At 46.3% G+C, this 16046-nt stretch overlaps 1 protein-coding gene and 1 pseudogene across 2 annotated transcripts in view; one reads left to right on the top strand and one right to left on the bottom strand.

The window, feature by feature from the left end:
* The window catches only part of ANO2 (anoctamin 2), a 391299-nt gene that overhangs the window by 358477 nt on the left and 16776 nt on the right, over positions 1-16046 (top strand). The gene's annotated exons all lie outside the window — the stretch shown is intronic.
* LOC116534096 lies at positions 11614-16026 on the bottom strand (annotated as a pseudogene).

The following is a 16046-nucleotide window of genomic DNA, read 5'->3' as shown; positions in this document are numbered from 1 at the left end:
CACTATTATTGTGTGTGAGTCTAGGTCTCTTTGCAGGTCATTAAGGACTTGCTTTATGTACCTGGGTGCTCCTGTATTGGGTGCATATATATTTAGAATAACTATCTCTTCTTGTTGTATTTGTCTTTTTACCATTATGCAATGCCCTTTTTTGTCTCTTTTGATTTTTTTTTGGTTTAAAGTCCGTTTTATCAGAAACTAGGATTGCCACCCCTGCTTTTTTTTGCTCTCCGTTTGCTTGGTAAATCTTCTTCCATCCCTTTATTTTGAGTCTCTTTGTGTCTTTGCACATGAGATGGGTCTTCTGAATACAGCACACCGATGGTTCTTGGCTTTTTATCCAATTTACCAGTCTGTGTCTTTTGATTGGGGCATTTAGTCCATTTACATTTAATGTTAATATTGTTATGTGTGAATTTAATCCTGCCATTTTATTACTGGTTGGTTATTTTGCCCTTTGGTTGGCGTAATTTCTTCATTGCGTCATTGGTCTTTACCATTTGCTTCTTTTTTGCAGTGACTGTTACTGGGTTTTCCTTTCTGTGTTTAGTGCTTCCTTCAGGAGCTCTTGTAGGGCAGATCTCGTAGTGACAAAATCTCTCAGCAATTGCTTGTCTGTAAAGGATTTTATTTCTCTATCACTTATGAAGCTTAGTTTGGCTGGATATGAAACTGGGTTGAAAGTTTTTTCTTTAAGGGTGTTGAATATTGCCTCCCACACTTTTCTGGCTTGTAGGGTTTCTGCTGAGAGATCCACTGTGAGTCTGATGTGCTCCCCTTTGTGGGTGACCTGATGTTTCTCTCTGGGTATTCTTAGCATTTTTTCCTTTGTTTCAAACCTGGTGAATCTGATGGTTATGTGCCGTGGCGTTGCTCTTCTAGAGTATTGTTGTGGTGTTCTCTGTATTTCCTGTATTTGAATGTTGACCTGCCTTGCTAGGTTGGGGAAGTTCTCCTGGATAATATCCCGAAGAGTGTTTTCCAGCTTGGATTCTTTTTCCCCGTCATCTTCCGGTACACTGATCAAGTGTAGATTAGGTCTTTTCACATAATCCCATATTTCTTGAAGGCTTTGTTCATTTCTTTTCACTCTTTGTTCTCTTTTATTGCCATCTTGTTTCATTTCATTGAGTTGATATTCGAGATCTGATATGCTTTCCTCTGCTTGATCTATTCAGCTATTGAAACTTGTATGTGTTTCTCGAAGTTCTTGTGCTGTGTTTTTCAGCTCCATCAAGTCGTTTATGTTCTTCTCTAAGCTGGTTATTCTAGTTAGCATTTCGTCTAACCGTTTCTCAAGGTTTTTAGTTTCTTTGCATTGGGATAGAACATGTTCCTTTAACTCAGAGAAGTTTGTTATTACCCACCTTCTGAAGCCTGCTTCTGTCAATTCGTCAAATTCATTCTCCGTCCAGCTTTGTTCCCTTGCTGGTGAGGAGTTGTGATCTCGTGGTGGGGGAGAGGCATTCTCGTTTTTGATGGTTTCATTCTTCTTGTGCTGGTTTCTTCCCATCTCCTTGGATTTATATAGTTTTGATCTCAGGTAGCTGCTTGGAGAGGCGGCCTTTCCTTTGTCTGCCTGCAGAGGGGCTGCTGGCCTGCCACAGATTCAGTGGAGCTGCTGCGTCTTTTATTTACTCAGGAAAATTAGGCTGGCTTCTGCAATGGCGGCTGCCCTTCCCCCTGCTGAGCTCAATCATCCCTGGTTGCTCTCTCATGTTCTGGGTGCGAAACTCTGGAGTGAGAGTTTTTTAGCCTCTGGGCTTTGTGCAGGGGGCCTGTCCTGCCGTGTGGGCTGTTTCCCTGTTTTCAGTTCCCCTTCTTTCTGGGGGCAGGTGTCTGTGTCCAGCCAGCTTTCTGGCTTTTGCGTCAGCCAGTGCTTCTGCCTAGATCTATGCTGACAGTCCCCGCGGCACCGGCCGAAGTTGCTGTTCTGCCCTGTTCAGGCAGCTCGCTGAGGCTTTTCAGCCTGGCAAAGATGTCCTGCTCTGTGGGTTGTAGAGGGCTTGGGAGGAGCACTGTATCCAAACTAAAGTCCTAGAGGGGGAAATCCCCTGGTCCTCTGGTCTGTTGCACACACTTCCTGGGTGGGGCAGTGCCCCGCCTTGCCTCAACTTGCCCTATTTGGTTTATACCCACTGTCCAACCGGACCCACAAAATGAACCTGGTACCTCGTTTGGAATTGCGGAGACCACTCAGTTTCTGCATCTCTCTTGCTGCGAGCTGCTTTCCAGACCTGCCTCTTATTCGGCCATCTTGGGATGCCCCCTCCTGCAGCTTCTTAAATGTAACCAGAATTTTGAAGCCCTTGGGCTATTTCTGTAGCTGATGAGATGAATTTCTTGTCATTCACACAGTCATGAGAGCAGATCTTATTTTTCTTGGTCATGAGCTGTTAAACCCTAACAGAAAGGGAAGTGCATCAGTGATTATATGTTTACTGATTCATTTATTTGGAGTAAAAGCCAGATAATTGTTTTGAAGGGCGAAGGGCCCCCAGTCTCTCCTGCTCTCTGGAAATGTGCACCAGGTAGAAATCATCCTGGCAGGGAAATACATGAGGCAGCTTCCTCTCAGAGACCAGGCATTAAAGCCCTTGTGGTCGCATTTGAGTTGGCTCCTGAAATTTCAAGTCTGAGCCTCTGGGTTCAGGAGAAATGTCTGTGGACTGGTGTGGATCCTGTCTTAATCCCTGTGGCTACTTTCTGACTCTGCATCAACTCTAACTGGGGAGAGTTTCTATTTGTGGATACTTACCTCGCTGACTTTGTCTCTACTGAGAATTTTGGATTCTTAGTTGAACCCTCACCATTTCTCTTTGGAATTACTGCAAATGCACCCTAAGTTGTCTCCCTGCTTTGTTTATTTCGCTCCTTCTACCTTACCTTCTTGCTTTTTAGAATGGTTTTTAAAAAATGCAAACCATGGCTTATGCCGGTAAGAGCACACTGGGAGGCCGAGGTGTGCAGATCATGAGGTCAGGAGTTTGAGACCAGCCTGACCAACATGGTAAAACCCCATATCTACTAAAAATACAAAAATTAGCCGAGCATGGTGGTATGTGCCTGTAATCCCAGCTACTCAGGAGGCTGAGGCAGGAGAATCGCCTGAACCCAGGAGGTGGAGGTTGCAGTGAGCTGATATCACGTCACCGCACTCCAGCCTGGGTGGAAGAGTGAGATTTCATCTCAAAAAAAAGAAAAAAAATGCAAACCAGACCGTATCCATTTTTCTACTTAATATCCTTCAATGCTACTGACTTCTTTTTCGATAAAGTTCGCACCGCCCGGTGCAGCAGATGACAGCATCCCCGAGCTGGCTCTTGTTTTGCGTCTTCTTGCAGGCCCTCGTGCGTGTGCCTGGTAATCTCACACTCCCATGTCCAATCTGCCTATGCCATGCTGCCTACCTATGAATTCCTGCTGAGTGTTTCAGGCTCAGACACGTTTGCTCTTGGCACCATTTTCTCATTCTCCCGTCCTCAGTTTGTCTCTTCCTCTCTTTTCCTGCACCTGCACACTTTCAAAATGTGAGTGCTTTGGAGACAGGGGCGGTGTCTTACCCCTCTCTAGTTACAACACTCGGCATGGGGACTAGAACCTAATAACTCAATGAAATAGCTACTCAGTGAATGGCCCCTTAAGTCCTTTTTCTTCATTGGTAGAAGAAAATAGAAGAAGCCTTGCTTCTTTTGATTCCATGACATGTGGGCCACCTTCTTCACTGTGGACATATTTGAAAATAGAAGAAGCCTTGCTTCTTTTGATTCCATGACATGTGGGCCACCTTCTTCACTGTGGACATATTTGTGTATTTTTTTAATTTAGTTTCCCAAGACCAAAGTGAACCATGTTTATTAGCAGGGTTTCCCTCAAAGAAAAGTCACCTCTGAGTTTAATTTATTCCTGTCACTTAAGGGGTCAAGTCATTAGTGTGAGTGGACAGGGTGGGATGATCTCTTTCAGACTTGGCCTGACCTCAACTCCAAGGCCACATCCCTCCCTCTGCGGTGACCCCCACTCCTGCCCTTCCCCGGGGCAGTGCTGTGGTGTCTGCACTGCTGCCAGGCACTGGGGACACAGAGACAACGGACGTAGCCTGTGGCTTCCAGAGTTTCAGGGTCTGGTGTCAGAGAGAGATGTGTGGAGGGGCTCAGGGAACTTCACGCCAAAGTATGACACTCTGGCATAGAAAGTATTTTGATTTAAAGACCCTAGAGATGAACAGATGCTAGAAGAGACTTTTCTCCTGTCTACATAAGGACCAGACAGACGCACCAAGGAGAACAATCTCTCCCACTCTTCTCTCCATCCTCTACCTCTCCCAAAACATAGGCTGAATTTCCCTTAGCGACCTAAAAGTCTGGGCCTACCAAAGGAAAGAACATTTACCTCTAATCCTTTCCCTGAGTTTTCATGAACTGAACCCACATTGCAGGAAAGAAGACTAAAGTCGGCCAACAAACCTGGACAGACTTTTGTCACAAATCATTGTCTGATCTGCAGACCCAACAGTCTTTGGCCCAAACCATTGCATGTTCTTTAAGCCCATGAAATTCCCCTGAAATCACTTACTGTCCCCTAAAAATCATCACACTTCTTCACTCCCTTTCCCTTAAGAAGTAGGTATGTGAACACGTGTGCTGCATTGGGATACTGGGCAATCACTCTGTGATTTCCCTCATGTGTATAACAGTAATACATTGGTAGTTTTTGTTTTGTTTTCAGACAGAATTTCACTCTTGTTGCCCAGGCTGGAGTGCAATGGCACAATCTCGGCTCATTGCAACCTCTGCCTCTTGGGTTCAAGCGATTCTCCTGCCTCAGCCTCCTGAATAACTGGGACTACAGGCGCCCGCAACCATACCCAGCTAATTTTTGTATTTTTAGTAGAGATGGGGTTTCACCATGGCTAGGTTTTGAACTCCTGATCTCAGGTGATCTGCTCCACTTGGCCTCCCAAAGTGCTGGGTTTACAGGCGTGAGCCACAGTGTAGTTTTTTTTCTTATTAATCTGCCTTATTGTGAGTTGATTTTTCAGCAAATCTTCCAAGGACAAAGGAGAAATTCCACTGGCTCCCGTATGGCCAAAAAGTCAGTTACAAGAAAGGACCTTACTATTCTGGAAAATGGTTTGCCTGGTGATGCTTGCTGCAGAGGCTAGGACTTTGCAGCTTCCAGCTGACCAGCAGAGAGGTGTTCTCAACAATCGCCTGTTCTCATTCTTTTGGCCTCGTCTTTGGGTTTTAGAAACCACCTACTGAGGCCGAGCAAACTCTGAACAGGAGGCTCTTCTCCCTCTCACTGCCCAGGCTTGCCTCAAGACTTCAGACAAAGCAGGAAAGGGCCCAGAGGAGAATCCATTTCAGGGGAGACATTCCGAAGGCTTTCTGCCTGCGAGCTTCATCTCCTTAACTCCTTTCTGAGTTCTCTGCCACATTACTGGCCCCGCCATCCTCCAGGCCCCTGGCTGAGAAATCTAACATCACTGCTCATTCTCCGTTCTGTCTCCATACACCTCCCATCCAGTGGGTTTGCTGTGTCGACGATCTTTCCCCTAGAGCTGAGGTGTCCAATTGTCTGGCTTCCCTGGGCTACACTGGAAGAAGAATTGTCTTGGGCCACGCATGAATACAGCAACACTAATGATAGCTGATGAGCTAAAACAAATTGCAAAGGAAGGTCTCATAATGTTTTAAGAAAGTTTATGAATTTGAGCCACATTCAAAGCTGTTCTGGGCTGCATGAGGTGTGGCCTGTGGGCCAGGGTTGGACAAGTTTGCTCTAGAGTGTCTTAGGAATCTGCTCTATCTGCTCTGCCTCCTCTCTAGTGCTTTTTTTGAAGGAAAAAAAAAAAAAACTACATCCTCAATATAGCCACTTGCAGCCACCACCGTCTCTCCTCTGACTCATTCATTCTTTCTGAGGTGTAGTGTTGGTCATATCCCTCCACTGTCCAAAACCATCAAGGTTCCCGTGCTCCTAGTGAGGCTCTCCCAGAGCATGCTTCCCCTTGATTTAATTCTAGGTCTTTCTGCATGTCCTGTGGTCTAGGAAAGTGAATCCTCCACACCCTACAGCCCCCTCCCATCCTGCCTGTCGTGAGTGCGCTCCCGGCCCTGGACTTGCCTGCGCTTTCTCACGCAGGTATCCAAAGCCGGCTCTTGTGTCGCCTGCTCCTCACCCCTCCCCCCTGCCTCTGCCCCACAGGTTTTCAGACCAGCTGTCTCCTAAAATAGATATGCCTTTGGTAATTAATTTCCCAAGGACAGATTCTTCAAACTGCAGGGCCTTGTCCAGTGCCCTCCTAGGGCATGGGCACTTAAAACTTATTGTGTAAGCCTGTGAAGGGGTAACCGCATAAATGAGCGAATCATTGATGTCCCCAGCTTTCTCTTAGCTAGGCTAACAGAAGCTCAGTTTCTAGTGATGCTGAGCTGCGGTCAATTCTCATTTATTTATGGGCTGATAATCCAGTAAGTGGATTATCAAGAGAGGTGGTTATCCTTGTTTCTCTTTCTCCTCTTCCACCTTCCCTGCCCCCTCTCCTGCCACCCCTTTCCTTCCTCTGCCTCCTCCTCTCCCCCACCCTAGGCCTATTAAGCACTCCTCTCTGGTGAGTAAGCCAGGGAAATAAGAGAAGGTGTAACGTGAACCCACCCGCGCAGTTCACAGATAGCAGCTCTGGGAAATAGCTTGGTGGGAGAGAAGGCTGAAGTCCACCGCAGATGTCAAAACCTCATTGGGGGCAATAGTTTCTGCCATCTCCGTGGATAACTAAAACTTGGTCACCGTATCACGCCTTCTGATTTCTCTGCACCCTTGTCTTTGAAGTAAAAGCCCCTTCACATCTGCTGCCTCTTTTATCTTTAGAGGATCAGTGTAGGCAGGGCAAGCGTCTCTCCTTCCCATGCTCCCAGGGTGTCAGGTAAGAGTCGGGTGCACACCCGGCTCTGCTTCTATCTGGCAGTGCGGCCTTGGGCGTGACGTTGTGTCATCTCCCTGGGCTTCCCTTTCTTCCTGGAAATTATAAAGAAATAGACCAGAGAAGGAGGTTTCCCCTGCAGTGATGCAACCCACTGGTCTGTGGTCAAACCCAATTGTGCAGTGTGCCACAAGTAATGCACTACTGCCAATGTTTTAGAAATATAAAGCAAAACAGAGTCAGTGTCACCCTCTCTTTCTTAGATTTCTAGATGTTTTTTGAGCCAGAGAAGTTTCAGCATACACAAATGGAAGTGCATGTCATCATTTTTCATTGAGTGTCTTGACAGGAATAATAAGTTTCAAACCAGGGAACCAGGTGACATGCAGGGACCCTTCCAGTGATGACATCCTAGTTCATACATCCTGGTTGAACAATGCACCTTGAAGCCAAGAGATCCAGGAGTGACGTGAGTTGCCTAAGGTCACCCAGATGACTCACTAGCGGAATTGAACCTAGGCCCCTTTCCGGACCCTCCTGTGGGAGACCTTCTTCAAGACCTATAGGAACCTGGGCTTCTGTGGAAGGATGGAATGGAGTGACGTTTCCCCCTTCCTTCCCAACTGGCCAGACCTCCCCAATTCCAGAAGGGCCTGTGTCTTGGACTTTGAACAAAAATGGGAACAATGAAACCAAAGCTGCCCACTGCCTCTGGTGTGCCTGACATGGTGATCCCCAGCCCTGCTCTCAGCTGTCAGCCTACTTCCCTGAGATCTCCAGGACCACCCATGCAGACAGGAAGTGCGCTGAGCCCACTCCGGCCTGTCAGTAGGAATGGTGGGGCAAGTCGTCAGCGGAGGGAGGCAGCAGGGGGAGATGTATTATATTTACGTTTTTCTAAATTGAGCTGGAACCTGGGCTGGGACCCAGCAGGCTTGGGGGGAGGGGCTGTGAGGTGAAGGGAGGCTGGGATCAGCCTGAGGAGGGGTTTGGGGGCCAAGAGCCCCCTCGGGGCCGGTGGGTGTGGGGATGGGCTGGCTCCAAACAAAGGGAAACCTGAGAGTGAGGGATTAGGCTGGAGAAACCTGGGAGGGGAGCAGCGGGCTTTCGAGGGAATCTCCAATATCAAACCTTTTCCTGAAGAGCTTACTAAGAAGGACTTCAGGAACCGCCTCCCATTCCCCCATCTGGGAGGGGAGGAAAGAAAGCTGGCCCAGGAGATGGCCATGACATTAATCATCACTGTCCCTGATCCCAAAGTGGGGCTTCAAAGCTCCATTGCCACAGGCCTCTCACAGCCCTACCAGGGGCTTTTCCTCAGGGCCTGATGAAAGGAAATTCTTCATTTACTTTAAGAGCTGCAAGCTTGCATTCTCTGGCCACTTGCAGCCATTTGACTTTTCCTCCAGAGCAGAAAGGTGTAGGTCCAAGTTTAATCCCATAAGAGTTTAGTCACAAGTCCCCAAAGAATCAAAGAATCTCTTGGTAAAGTTTTATCACCGGTTTTATTCAGATAAATCAATGATGTGATTGTTAGTTCTTCTCACCTGAAGACCAGTGGCCCAGGGTCATGATACTCACTACCTTGTGACAGAAGCTTCTTGAGGGTGAGATTTGTGTCCTATTGATTCACAGCACTTCACCACAAGGCCTGGCATACAGTAAGTGCTCCATAAATGTTTGCTTAAGAAGGAAGAAGGTAAGAAGTGCTCCTGTAGTCAGGACCTTCTGGGCCGGGTGGGTGTGGGGACGCACTGTCAGTTGGACCCTACAGACATTACCTTTCACTGAAACTCTCCAGATATCCTCGTGGTATTGATTTAGTTGGGACAACCCATTCCGCCTCTTGCAGTGCAAAGTCTCCATATTTTGAAGTGCTGGTAATTAGAGAATGCTGTCATCCTTAGAGCAAGTCTCCTATAGCAGCATAACTTGATGAACTTATAAAATTATCTGGGTAGTTCAGGCGAACTACCCAGTATGTTAGACAACTACCGCTATGATAATGCTTTATAGCGAATACTCCAAAGTCCCGGTGACTTAAAACTGAGACAGAGAATCAAGAGCAATGAAAATGACAGGCTCTGGTACCAAGTTCCCTGCCTGACAACGATCAGGTGAAAGTGGCCGCTTATTAAAGGAGTAGAATGGCCTGAGCTTCAGACGGAGGAGTAACTTAGGTGACACCACGCTCTTTTCAACTCTGATATTCTTTGGTCGTGGATGGTGAAGACATCAGTGGTTAATTTCCAAATTTCCAACAGAGGCTGGATGCAAGTGACCCAGATTTTCTGGAATATCTAAGAAACCATCAGCATTGAGGCCCACATATTCTGTCACAGAGAACTCCAAGTGTGTGTGTGCTACAAGCCAATGTCTCAAGAACCAGGAAATTCCTTTCCCTGGGGCATCCTGTTTACATACACTGAGTCATTCCACTGGATAATGAGGCTCCTACTGTCTGCTCCAAATGGCATTTAATCACAATTGAGGCAGCACCCAGGGGCTGGTTCCAGCATTTCTGGGAAATAGGTTGAGTCCCCGGTCATTCCTGTCCTTTTGCTGCTGAGGCGTACATTGCTTGGTGTTATCTGCACCAGACTCCCTCCCCATGCATACTTAAGAAAAAGGGCTAAAGTGTATCTGGATACCACAGCTCTCAGTGTACCACAGACGGCTTCTGGGATGCAGAAGATGCCTAGTCAGTGCTGAGGAGGGAAGGAAGGAACAGAGAGAAGGCAGTCTTTTAGTTTAAAACTGATGAAGACCTATACTGCTACCCCATTTCTGTTCTTGCGCCAACAACCGGGAAGCCCAGGGTAAACTTTATTGCTCAAACATAGCTACATTGTGGCTCCCCAAGTTTGCTTATTTGTTTTGTCCTCTTTTCTGTGCTCTTTATTTCCTTTTTCTAAAATCCTATAAGCCTAATTTTATTTTCATTTTGTTCACTTTTGCACAAACCTTTTGGGAAGAGGTAGAAAAAAGAATAAAGCAAAGAAAGCTCCTCAGTAACGATTTGTTGCTTGGGAACTTCTTTCCAATCATGAGTGGTTTTACTGTCCTTCTAACTCACATACTACATTACTACAGTCCAAATGAGAGGATGGAGGGTTAGGAGGAAGGATGAATGAATAACTGTCCTTCACACTCCTGTCTTGCAGGTGGATAATGTAAACAAGAGTGAGAAACCCAGATCATTCATTTGTTCTTTCCGTAAATATTTACTGGAAATTCACCAGTGTGTGCTCTAGGAAGTGACTCAGTAGATCTTGCCAACTCAAGTCTTTTTAGATTGCTGTGGGGGCTAGAGAAAAAGCAGGGACTGAATCTGCTTTAAACACAAAGAAATGAAAACTCAGAGCCAATGTGCCTTGCTGATCTGTCCCAGCGTTGCATTGCTTTGCATGCGGTAAACTCTTAATACCTAAGCTGTGACTTCAAGCCTGTCCCTTCCTGTTATGACTTCCCAGGCTTTCTGAATTAGACCCGATCCATTGTGCAAACCCCCAGGTGACTCCATGCAGACTGAAAGGGAATTCCACATATTGTCTTTATTTCCTAAGTAGTTTGTTTGTGAATTTGGATCCGTGAATTTGCAGGAGCGACCTTAACTACCAACCATATGGCACACCTCCCTATGCCTCTTCTACTTGTCCTTCACGTGGAGCCCAGTGATGAATGTCGTGAAGCCTCCGTGGGTCTGCTGGTGAGAGTCAGTTACCCCTGCCCAGCACTTTACAGCACTGTTAATGCTGGCATTTTGTTCTCACCACGTGAGGCTGTGAGGGATTGTCTCCACGGCCATCTTTCCCACAGCAGACTCTGAGCCCTTTGAAGGATGCCACAGTAATCTGCTCATCTTTGTTTTCTAGCAGTGTACATGGTCTCCAGTATATGGAATATGCTCAATAAATGCTTGTTGAATGAATGCATGAGTGACTGGATGGGGAGTGATGGCCACTGAGAACTCTCTTACATTTCTGTCAAGGTTTTGCCATTTTCCTGAGCAGTGGAGGTCCATGTTGAGGATCTATAATACTCATGCCTTTTCTTCTCACTGTCTCTTCCTATTTATTTATTCAACTGACACTTGCCATTCTTTTTATGCCAGACACTGTCAGCCCAGAGCATAGTTGGGTTCCCTTGCTCTTGTGAAAAAGGGATCCCTGGGCACAGCCTTAAAATACGGTCTGATGAAATAAACAGTGATGACCTTCCTCTGCTGTGATCTTTCATAAGTGTTTATTAATGGGCTGTTTCTAGCTGAATCTTTCACTTACTGCCTCCTGAGTGAAAAGACAAGCTCATAGCAGTGTGTTCTTCCGTGATTCCCTAGCATTGCTCATTAATGGCTCACAAAAAGGAAGATTCTTTTTTTTTTTTAAAGCATTTCAGTTATTTTTAATTAAAGAGAAACAGCCTTCTCCAAGGGCGACAAAGTAAACCGAAGGTCAGAAGGAAGCTGAGTCTGGGTTTCTCATAAGCTCTTGCTCCAAAACCTGGTATTGAGGAGATAGGGCCCTCCTGGAGCTCTGGGGAAGGTTGGCGCAGCACAGGGGTCCCTTTGGTGGGGTAGGCAGAGCCGCCAGCCCACACATGGTCACTGGGTTGGTTTGAGAGGGCTTTAAGGGGACTGCCACGTGCCAGTCTGTTGACATGATTGATATTAATAATCTTGGGAGACATTAAATTAAGGAATGACAGAGGGAGCCAAGAGAGCTACTTATTCAGTTGGATTCTGAATCACAATCAGGAAATAGTCTTTATCTGGTGCAACCATAATTTCATTTTTCTTGGAGCATATTCGACAGAAGGTGAGATCATTCTGGGGGTCAATTTCGAGCACAATGCTTCGTGCCTTCAGGATGAAGCTGTGCATGCAGCTGGCATACTGTGTGGTTGGTGGGGTTGTCCACGGTGCTCTTGATGGGAATGCCTCCTGTGTTCACCACGGTGGTTCTCTGCGCTCCCCTCTGGTGCTGAAGCTGCTTCAGTGTCTCCTCCACCTCTGATGTTTATGGCCGATCCAGTAGCCCTGCATTGCCAGCACTCAAAAAGGAGGATTCTTAAGCCCCCAGTATTCAATTTATTTAAGCAGACTGTGTTGCTTTTATTAAATAATAGAAAGGTTTTTTAAACAAAACAAAACTGTAATCATTTTTATTAGAATTGGACTCTCCTAACCAACTGTTTTGACAGTAACTTCCTTCAAAGTCTTCTGTGCAGAATGCAGCAATAAGAATTGTGATGTAGAGGCGTTAATACTTCATGTCTACATCTCTTTTCACCATCATCAAGTGCAATGCTTTCAGTTCCCACATTGTCATTTTTGGCCTTTTGTGTGTGTGTCTGTGTGTATGTTTCACAGCTGGTGAAAATCAGTTCAGATTTATGAAACAGATAACCTTTGAGCATCTGCTATGTGATAGGCTTCACCAAAGAGGGTGAGCAAGGACTCAGGAAAGAATCAAATAAGGGCCCTGGTCTCAAGGAGTTTTCCATCTAGGGAGCAGGTCGAATAGACAGAGAGGCACGTGCAAGGCATTATGGGAGTGAGGAGGAGAGATGCCCGAGGTACCCAGTTCCACCTGGGTGTGCTGGTGGGAAATGGAGGTGGAGGAGAGTCTTCATACAGAAGGTGAAGTTTCAGTTGAGCCTGAGAGATGAATAGCATGCTACTCAGCAAACCAGAAAAGAAGGAAAATTACAGTCAGTAGTGGCATGCACCATGGCTCAGAGTGTAGAAATCATGGTGGGTGGTGAGTTTGAGGAAGTACACATGGTTTTGGAACGGTTGGGAGGCAAGCAGAGTTGATCTCCAACACACTAGCTAAATATTTGCCCCTAGCACAGAGCATGGGTGGGGAGGAAATGGGTCTGCGAAAATAAGAGTCAAGTCACAAGGGGCCTTGAATGCTGGGCCAAGGGTCTGGACTTTATCATCACACTATGAGAGGGTAGGTATGCTTACTGAAGCTTTTTAAATAAATGAATAAAAAATCAGAATTCTGTTCCGTTAAAATCTTCTCTACCAATCCTGGCAAGTCCATTCTATTTTATCTACTATACTGTTTGTCTTCTGTAAGCAGATTGTCCTGAAATGTCCTTGCTGAATGTTGTCTTGGTTAGTTTAACTCACTCCTCCTTGTTATTTTAACCTAAGCTCAGGAAATCACCGATGCAGGAAATGTCTCCAGCATTAGGCAGTGTAGGGCTGCTGGTTATTCTAGAAGATCCTTGGCTGCTGGAGGGTGAGAAGAGAAAAACAATGGGGTTTACATGGAGGAGTTTCTAGTCTTTGAGGTCAGCATTACTGGAGCACTTTACAGAAGGCTTTATAAAGATTTGGTTGAGAATCAACTCAAAGATTCCTCCCTAATTGGCTTGGCCAGGTTTAATATGTTATTGGTCAGGCCAAGCTGGCTTCTATTATGCAGTGCACTGAGGATTTCCGTTGTTGCTCTTATCCTAATGGAGGCTTGCTGCTTTTAGAAACAATTCTTTGTGTTGGCAAAGGCCAGTATCACTGTGTCCTCTGAAGTGAGCCCAGAAGGACTTCCATGTGATATAGCCTTTTAAACCTTTGACTGAAAAGATCAAGTCTTGGATTTGGAATTTGCATGCTAGAGAGTTATGGTTTTTTGTTTTTATCTCCCCAAGTAAAGCAAAACTTCCTATTTGTTTCTGCCTCTTTGGGTTGAATCTTGGCAGTGCTCAGGTTTCCCAGTCTGAGCAGGGAACACCTGTAGCAGTAGTACACCTGCAGAGTGGGACTATTTTTGGCCCATCATACCCTGGAATAACACCAGAGAAGGGGATAGAAGGATCCTGTCACTTCAGGTCCAGCATCATAGCCTTTGCTGAGCCCAGTCTCTTGCGGCCATTCAGTGCTGAACATAGAGACTTACATGGCAAGGGAAAAGAGGAGGGACATTTTGTTACGGGAGTGGGGTAATTAACAGGGCCTATTAGAGAGCATCCAGCCAGCACTGGAAGATGTTTGTGTTGACAGAAGAGGGACAACAGAAAGCCCATGTCTGGAGAGTTTGTGAAGGTAAAGATGCAAACCAGCAGGGAAGCCCTGGAAGACAGCATTCATGTCTGCCTCAGGAGTTCATATGTAGAGAGAAGAGGAAGTGGAGAGTCCCATTTTCCCTATAACCCTGGAAGGAAGTTTGATTTCCGAGCAGCACGTGCACGAATGTGGTAAGGGTATGCCGTGTATATTTGCAACCCCTCAGAAGTAAACTACGCCTCTCCCTCCCCATCAGTCTCCTTGCCAAACCCTTGCAGAGGCTCTGGGGAATTTGCACAATTCTGCTGGAGGAAGTCACTCATGATAAGAACATTTTCCCTGCTGAACTGAGCTCATTAGAATCATGAAGACCGACTTAGAACTCCATAAATACACATCCATCCATACACTTAAACACAGGCATGCATTTTACAGGTTTTAGAATGCTAGTCTAACATGTGTTTTGCTTTCCTTGTTAATTCCATTCATCCCCACACCCCCCTGGCCTTACCCCATCCCTGACTCTGAAGTGAATTCCTCGGCAAAGCCTTATGTAAAAGATGAGAGAGATCCTGCGTTTTGAACTGGGCTCCCAGGGCTGGTTTTTCAGGGATTTCTCCACCATCCTCCAATCCCCGTTGGCCAGCCAGCTAGCCAGGTGGTCACTCTAAGGTCCCAACCTTGACAAATCTGCGTCTTTCGGTGCAAGTGTCTGGCTACCCACTGGCACCTGCCAGTCTCCTAGGGTCTGCTGGAACCTACTGGGCACCAAGGACAATGGCAGTGGACGAGGTTGTATCAGCAAGAGCAGTGACCCACAGCTGTGGGCTGAGCAAGCTGCCAGATCAATAGCAGTTGGCCTGCAGAAAGTTCCATGCCTGTTCCCTTTCCTGAAACTTCTGCTGTGGCTGCTCTTATCCCTCTGTAGAAATAGAATTTTTTTTCTCATTTGGGTCGTGTTTTTTCATGCTGTATTTGAACATCCCAGACTCATGAAGCTTGTCTAAGAGAATGAGAATCATAGCATCACTGCAAATCAGACTTGGAGGGAATTTAAACCAGTCCCTTCAGTTTATCAGTGAGGATGCTGTTGCCCATTGAGACAGACAGGGCTGGCCAAAGTTATACCTCTAGTAAATAGTCATACCCCTAATAAATACTATTTACTAAACAGTTATTATGTATCTGATATTGTTCTAAGTATATTTTGTGTATAATATCATTTACCCTCCTGGGAGCCCTAATGGGTGGGTATTACTATTATCTTCAACTTACAGTTGAAGTATCTGAGGTACAGAGAAGTTAAATAATTTGTCCTTAGTATGTAGGGAAGTCCTAGTGGACCGTAACTTTCCAGGACTCTGGGCTGTGTTTCCATCAGCAAATATGTACTGAACTCCTAGAGGGGTTGGAGGCCTTGCCTTCTCAGTGGGAAATAAAGATTTGTGAGCAAATCAGTTACAGAAGCACACAGCGGTGCTGCAACAGAGACCTGAACACAGGGTGGTGGGGTCCAGAGTGGGAGGAATTGGGCTTCACCAAGGAGGTGGCATTTGAGTGACCTTGGGATTCATAGAAGCTTGCCAGCTGGAGAGTGGATGCTTGTGCACAAATGAGTGGAAGTAACTAATGTGGCAGGGAACACTCAGGAGACTGAGGAGTTCAGAGGGTGAGAAGGCAGGACCATGGTCATTGCTGGGGAGATGCTGGGAGATGAAGCTAGGGAGGCAGGCTGGAGGCAGATTATAAAGCACCTGTACGCCGAGCTAGGGAATTTGGATTACATTCAGTGAACAAAGCGGAGCCAACAGGGGTTTTTATAAGCAGGTATATAGCAGAATCATGACAGGAGCTATGTGCTGGATAGACTCTCTAGTATCCTGGGAGCCTGGTGACAAGAAACCCCTTCAGAAGGCTGTTGCAATGGTCCAGGTAGGGCAGGACTCTTTCCAGCTGTCTGATGGGCATGGGCTGCCCCACCATGCTTTTGCTCACACTGCTTCTGCAGCTGGCAAGGCTTCTTTGACTTAATCCTCATGAAAACTGCATACCCGTTGTTCAAGATTGTGCCCAGGGGCTCCATGTGGAGACTGCACCCAGTCC

Source organism: Sapajus apella, unplaced genomic scaffold, assembly GCF_009761245.1.
Source record: "Sapajus apella isolate SASKATOON/1434 unplaced genomic scaffold, GSC_monkey_1.0 scaffold86, whole genome shotgun sequence".
NCBI classification, from domain to species: domain Eukaryota; kingdom Metazoa; phylum Chordata; class Mammalia; order Primates; family Cebidae; genus Sapajus; species Sapajus apella.
Note: the sequence above shows the minus strand (reverse complement) of the source record. Positions and strands in the feature narration are given on the sequence as shown.